The following is a 7711-nucleotide window of genomic DNA, read 5'->3' as shown; positions in this document are numbered from 1 at the left end:
TAACAGCTGTGTGTGTGTATAATGTGTGTATGCGCGTGTGTATAATGTGTGTATGCGCGTGTGTATAATGTGTGTATGCGCGTGTGTATAATGTGTGTATGCGCGTGTGTATAATGTGTGTGTGCGCGTGTGTATGTGTGTGTGCGCGTGTGTATAATGTGTGTATGCGCGTGTGTATAATGTGCGTATGCGCGTGTGTATAATGTGCGTATGCGCGTGTGTATAATGTGCGTATCCGCGTGTGTATAATGTGTGTATGCGCGTGTGTATAATGTGTGTATGCGCGTGTGTATAATGTGTGTATCCGCGTGTGTATAATGTGTGTATCCGCGTGTGTATCCGCGTGTGTATGTGTGTATCCGCGTGTGTATAATGTGTGTATGCGCGTGTGTATAATGTGTGTATGCGCGTGTGTATAATGTGTGTGTGCGCGCGTGAATATAGTGTGTGTGTATATAGTGTGTGTGTGTGTGTGTATAGTGTGTGTATGTGTGTATAGTGTGTGTATATATGTGTGTATAAATGTGTGTGTGTATAAATGTGTGTGTGTGTATATAATGTGTGTGCGCGCGCGTGTGTATATAATGTGTGTGCGCGCGCGTGTGTATATAATGTGTGTGCGCGTGTATATAGTGTGTGTGCGCACGCGTCTGTATAATATGTGTGCGCGTGTGTATAATGTGTGTGCGCGTGTGTATAGTGTGTGTGCGCGCGTGTGTATGTGTGTGCGCGCGCGCGTGTATAATGTGTGTGTGCGCGCGTGTGTATAATGTGTGTGCGCGTGTGTGTATAATGTGTGTGCGCGCGTGTGTATAATGTGTGTGCGCGCGTGTGTATAATGTGTGTGTGCGCGTGTGTATAATGTGTGTGTGCGTGTGTGTATAATGTGTGTGCGCGCGTGTGTGTGTATAATGTGTGTGTGCGCGTGTGTGTATAATGTGTGTGCGCGCGTATAGTATGTGTGTGTGTGTGCGCGCGCGCCTCTCTGCTGGGGCAATGACGTCACAGGTGGAAGTGAGGGGCTGCTCTCACAATCAATGGGGGACTTTTAGTTCTGCATTGAACGTACCAGGGAGTATGAGATCAACCCCAGATTTGGATCTCGGTGGACCTGGATTATGGATGTCACAGGGAATTAAATTTGAAAATATGGCGTCTATTGTGTTCTAATTTCTATTTTTATGTCTTTTCAGGGTCAACTTTGGAGAACGTCGGGGGACATCTAAATGGATTACGGCGGACCTTTAGCATTTTAATAATTTTGTTAATAAATTGGTCAACGAGGGATGGCGTCGGATTTTTTTTTGTTCTAATAAAAAGTATTACTTTCAAATAAAGGAATTCGTAATGGGGATGTCTACTAGATGCCCACCCATTACTAATACCAGGACTTGATGTCAGCTGGCAATTCACAGCTGTTATCAACCCCATATATTACCTCGTTTGCCACCGCACCAGGGCAACGGGATGAGTTGGGGCGAAGCGCCAGTATTGGCACGTCTGATGGATGCGCCACTTCTGGGGCGGCTGCAGCCTGCTATTTTTAGGCTGGGAGTGTCCAATAACAGTGGACCTCCCTAGTCTGAGAATATCAGACCCCAGCTGTCCGCTTTACCTTGGCTGGTGATCCAATTTGGGGGGGACCCCACGTTTTTTGCTTTAAATTATTTATTTAATGTAAAATAACAGCGTGGGGTGCCCTCTGTTTTGGATTACCAGCCAAGGTAAAGCTGCCAGCTGTGGTCTGCAGGCTGCAGCCGTCTGCTTTACCCTAGCTGGCTACAAAAAATAGGGGGGACCCCACATCGTTTTTTTAAAATATTTATTTATTTTTTGGCTAATTACAAGGCTAGGCACCCTTTAGTGTCACATGAAAGTCACTAAAGGGTGCCAGCTTAGAATATGCAGGGGGTGGGACATTATATAGGTCTTTCTCATCTATCTATCTATCTATCTATCTATCTATCCATCCATCTTTCCCTCTATCCATTATCTGTCTATCGATTATCTATATTATTTATTGCAGTTCAGCATAAAAAAACCGCAGGAACCAACCTGTGGAAAAAACGCGCGAAAACTGCAGGAAAAGCGCATGCGTTTTTCCTGCGGTTTTGGTGCGTTGGTTGCACAAGCCACCTTCCAACATACATATCGATGAAAAATTCATTATACAACCGCAAGTAGCAGCAGCATAGGTGGCGAGGACGCGGCAGGCAGCGGGGATAGGTAAGCTCTATGAATACTCCACCTCCTCCTACTTCTCCATCATCATTCTCCTCCTCCTCCTCCATCATTATCATCCTCCTCCTCCTCCATCATTATTATCCTATTATACACACACTATACACACACTATACACACACACACACACACACACACACACTATATATATATATACACACACACTATACACACACACTATACACACACACACACACACACATTATACACGCGCGCACACACAAATTATACACGCGCGCGCGCACACATACACGCGCGCGCACACATTATACACGCGCGCGCACACATTATACACGTGTGCGCGCGTGTATAATGTGCGCGCGTGCGTGTATAATGTGCGTGCGTGCGTGTATAATGTGCGCGCGCGCTTGTATAATGTGCGCGCGCGTGTATAATGTGCGCGCGTGTGTATAATGTGCGCGCGTGTATAATGTGCGCGCGCGTGTATAATGTGTATAGCGTGCGCGCGCGTGTATAATGTGTGTGCGCGCGCGTGTGTATAATGTGTGCGCGCGCGCATTATTCGCGCGCGCACACACATTATACACGCGCGCGCGCACACACATTATACACGCGCGCGCGCACACACATTATACACGCGCGCACATTATACAGCTGACATCAAGTCCTGGTATTAGTAATGGGTGGGCATCTAGTAGACACCCCCATTACGAATTCCTTTATTTGAAAGTAATACTTTTTATTAGAACAAAAAAAAATCCGACGCCATCCCTCGTTGACCAATTTATTAACAAAATTATTAAAATGCTAAAGGTCCGCCGTAATCCATTTAGATGTCCCCCGACGTTCTCCAAAGTTGACCCTGAAAAGACATAAAAATAGAAATTAGAACACAATAGACGCCATATTTTCAAATTTAATTCCCTGTGACATCCATAATCCAGGTCCACCGAGATCCAAATCTGGGGTTGATCTCATGACAACACAAGGCCTACCCATTAAATTAAAGACACCACACTTGAATAAAGTAAATGGCATAAAATGGCCGTGACATTTATTAAGGGTTACATAATAAATAAATTAATTAATAAATAATTAAAACCAATATTTTATTAAAATTCTTCCATAACCATATACCATAAACAACCAGTCCGCCAGTAAAACTGGCGACTTTACCCAATACTTTCAAAAAGAAGTCCATAACCAACCAGTCCACCAGTAAAACTGGCGACTTTCCCACTAACAAATGTCACGACGAGAGCAGTTCATGAAGTAGTCTTTTTCCAGGGGGGGGAGGGTGGGTGTTCTTCTTGATCTTCAATTCTTCTGACAGCCAGCTGACGGAAGCAGCTACTTTTATAGTTAAAATTACCCGCACTTTCTCCCAGCTGATCCAATCAGCTGGCAGCAAAACGGGCGCGCAAAAACCAGACTAAACCTGTCAGAGCCAGAATACCTCAGAGCCACTGACTGAAAATTTGTTAACCCTTTCTGCACCTGAATAAAATGTTAACCAAATTCACAACCAAATAGTGAGGCCTGTGTTATCATGCGGTCGCTACGGCATACAAGATACCGTGCTCTGAACATGACAACACAAGGCCTACCCATTAAATTAAAGACACCACACTTGAATAAAGTAAATGGCATAAAATGGCCGTGACATTTATTAAGGGTTACATAATAAATAAATTAATTAATAAATAATTAAAACCAATATTTTATTAAAATTCTTCCATAACCATATACCATAAACAACCAGTCCGCCAGTAAAACTGGCGACTTTACCCAAACGCCAAGGACTAACAGTCCTTGGCCCACCCCCACTAACAAATATCACAGCTATTTCTCGATACAATTTTGGAGCCCCAAATTGAATATGTCCAATCCCACGTCTGACAGATGGACTAAATCATCCCTGTAAAGGCCACTCAGAAAACCTTCCAGATCAAGATGTCTGTAGGTTGACCCATTTATAACTGGTAAAAACCTTTCCATGGCACGGTTTATCCTTTTCCGAATCCGCTCCCGGAACCTCAGCCTGTCACAATGCCACTGCAAACGGGGAACGATTTCGGAAAAGACCAAACCCGCATCAGGAAACCATGACCTAATGATTGAAAGGTCTCTTCGCATGGCAGCAATCAGATCAAGAGTTTTCACTTTTCCAATATCATTCCCGCCCAAGTGCAAAATGATTAAATTTGGAGAAGGCCACAATGTTTTTAAACAGCTCATCTCCTTCATCAGTCCGTCCCAGCTCATACCTCTAACGCTGTACCACAAAATGTTAAAATGTTCAATATTAATGGCTAAATTCTCTCCATATGACCTTCCTGATGCTCTTCTCTTGGCCCAAAATATGTAAGAGTGTCCCACTATCCAAATGACAATGGGACCTACAAAAAAGAAAAAGAAATTTTATACTAACAACCTTGGACGGACATAAATTTTGTAACGCTTTGACTCCCATCTCCCAATCCCCATAATTTTACTAGCCGGTAACCCCCTTATGGCTGCTTCCGTAGCTGCCCCTATACGAAAAGAATGGGATGACAGTTTAAGATGCTCTAGATTCAGTTTAATCAAGGATTTTTTAAAAACTGAATTAAACTGAAACACTGTCACCGGACTCCCATCCTGATGGATAAAAAACGCCCCATCAAATGGAGGTCTAATTTGAAGCCAATTGTTAACATTGGAGACAGGACAAATAACTGAATTCTTTATCCGAAATAACCTGACGTTTGATCCCAAACCATCCTGATCAGACTTAGACCTACCAATACAAATCCTCAACGACTTATCAGTAACAAAAACATCTGAAAACATCAATCCTGACAACCGACTCCTACTAACAGAAACTAACTCACTAATCCTAAAAGCTCCAAAATATGCTAAAACGAATGCCACCCTAAACACCATTGACTCAAAGTCATTAACGCAAATATATGGCAACACATTCCACAATGAGAGCAATAACTTAAGCGAAATAGGTCTACGATTATCCGGCTTCCACGTCCTTTTCCTATAACCTTTCAATGCCTGTTGAACTGGGAAAAAACTCTTCAATGACAACAGACCATGCAATCTCAAGAAAAAAGACACACCTGAAAAAATATTAGAAACTGACCCCACCGCTAAATTCTTTCTCATCAAAAAATCCAGAAATTCAAGCGCTAAACCCACATTACTCTGAAAACAATCCACTTTATGAAAAACACAAAAATTCTGCCATTCTAACCATGCGGCCGAATACCTGGCCCATGTTGAATCAGCAATAGACCTCTTAATAGCCGAACCAACTTATTAACCCTGTCTGATTCCTGCTATCTGATACCAACAGCATCCTTTGATTTGACCACAACTTACCCCAGACCTCAACCAACCGCAAAACTGGAAATAAGGACATTACCGTACTATTGCCCGTCACAACACTAACCTTCCAGTAATTGCGCCAAAACTCAAATAAGAATTCACCTTGACAAAAAACACCAAAACCGTACTCACCCTGACCAAAAAACAACTACAAAACGTAGGAAAGTTCAAAACTCCCGCTGAAAAAGTACCGCCACATAAACAAATCTTCCTTAAGCTGATGTGCCAAACTAATATAAGAACCCGAAGATGATAATCCCTGAGTATCAGCCTTCTGTCTGTCTAGGAAGCGCCTTAACCAACCCAGCATGTTTTGTAACCTCACTAGAGTCGCCGCCTTTAAAAATGGACTCTTTACTGTTGTGTTGCTGCTGGTTACTCTGATTCTGTTTCTTAAAGCATTTGATGACGGCATGATTGCCCCCGCAGAAGGAGCACTCATGCCGAAATCTGCAGTTAGCTGCAAACTTACAATTTGATTCATTGTAAGCGAAACAAAATCCTTTACTAACAGTAGAATTATTAATACTCTGTCTACCAAACTGGCTTCTCTGAGGAAGCATCAGATTCAGCCAAAGACCGATGTCTTTTTGACCCCACAGCATACTGCGATGGATGGCTAACTTCTGACGAAAACTCTCATCATAAGTCAGCCATGCCTGACCGCCGAAGCTGCGATAAGCTTCCAGTATGCTGTCAAGGTGCTGAAATAACCCCGAACAAACAGAAGGGTTCCTTTCCCCTAAAACAGAGGAAAAGATGCAAAATGCCTGCAGCCAGTTATGAAAAGATCTAAGGGGACCTTTCTTCCTATCATCCAACTCCGTCTTATCCTCTTTATTAACATTTTCTCTGTTAGACGGAAGCAGAGAAAATAAATCAATAAATTCCCCCTTATAAATCTTTTCTTTAACTGGCTGCGGCAGATGAAAACCCAGGGGAGACAAGTCACATGTCAATGCCTCTTTAAATAAATAACCAGGCAATGACATGGACTCCTGACTACCAATAGGGGCTGCACTACCCCCCCTAGGCGTCCCTCCCCCTGCTAACAATTCTCCTAACACCTTCCTAACTACAGACTCCATACTAACAGACAGAGGGTCGACACACGAGACAGACAGGGGAACATTGAACATCTCACCCCTCCTTCCGCTCTGCGATCCTCGGCCCTCCTCTGGAATTCCAGCTTCTGCAGCTGAGCCACGCTGACGATCCTGTTCTCTGGCTCCAGCTGGCAGATCATCTTCTTCAGACGGGGAGTCAGACCAGGGGGCCCCCGTCGCTCTTCCGGCCTCCGGCACGCTCACACTTGCTGGTGCAGCCCTGCTCCTGCTAGGATTTTCAAATCCCTGGGTCAGCGCCGCGCTTTTACGACGGCGCTGACTAGATGATCCACTCTTCCTCTTCCTGGACACATGACCGGGTGCAGGAGGATGACGTGCTGAAGTCCCGGCAGACAAGATGGGCGGTGATAACTCCGCTCCGGCATTCCCCTCTTCTCTGGACGATGACGTCGGGGGGAGGAAGCTGCTGCGTCTCCGGGACCTCCTCCTTGCTGGGATTTCCTCAGTCAGCGCTGCCATCTCCTCAGGAGCGGTGAGTTGAATCACCGCAGCGTCGCAGTCCATCTCTTCCTCAGCTTCTGCTGGCCGCCTGGGCACCGCCAGGCATTGTTTAAGCCAGGCTTCTCTGCCGACCTCGCTCGCCCTCTTCATGAACTCCTGTAGCAGGCTCTCCATCAGCTGTTCTTCTTGATCTTCAATTCTTCTGACAGCCAGCTGACGGAAGCAGCTACTTTTATAGTTAAAATTACCCGCACTTTCTCCCAGCTGATCCAATCAGCTGGCAGCAAAACGGGTGCGCAAAAACCAGACTAAACCTGTCAGAGCCAGAATACCTCATAGCCACTGACTGAAAATTTGTTAACCCTTTCTGCACCTGAATAAAATGTTAACCAAATTCACAACCAAATAGTGAGGCCTGTGTTATCATGCGGTCGCTACGGCATACAAGATACCGTGCTCTGAACATACTCCCTGGTACGTTCAATGCAGAACTAAAAGTCCCCCATTGATTGTGAGAGCAGCCCCTCACTTCCACCTGTGACGTCATTGCCCCAGCAGAGAGG

The sequence above is a fragment of the Anomaloglossus baeobatrachus genome, chromosome 3 (genome assembly GCF_048569485.1).
Source record: "Anomaloglossus baeobatrachus isolate aAnoBae1 chromosome 3, aAnoBae1.hap1, whole genome shotgun sequence".
In the NCBI taxonomy this organism is placed as follows: Eukaryota; Metazoa; Chordata; class Amphibia; order Anura; family Aromobatidae; genus Anomaloglossus; species Anomaloglossus baeobatrachus.
The sequence above is the reverse complement of the archived record's forward strand: the minus strand, read 5'-3'. Positions refer to the sequence as shown.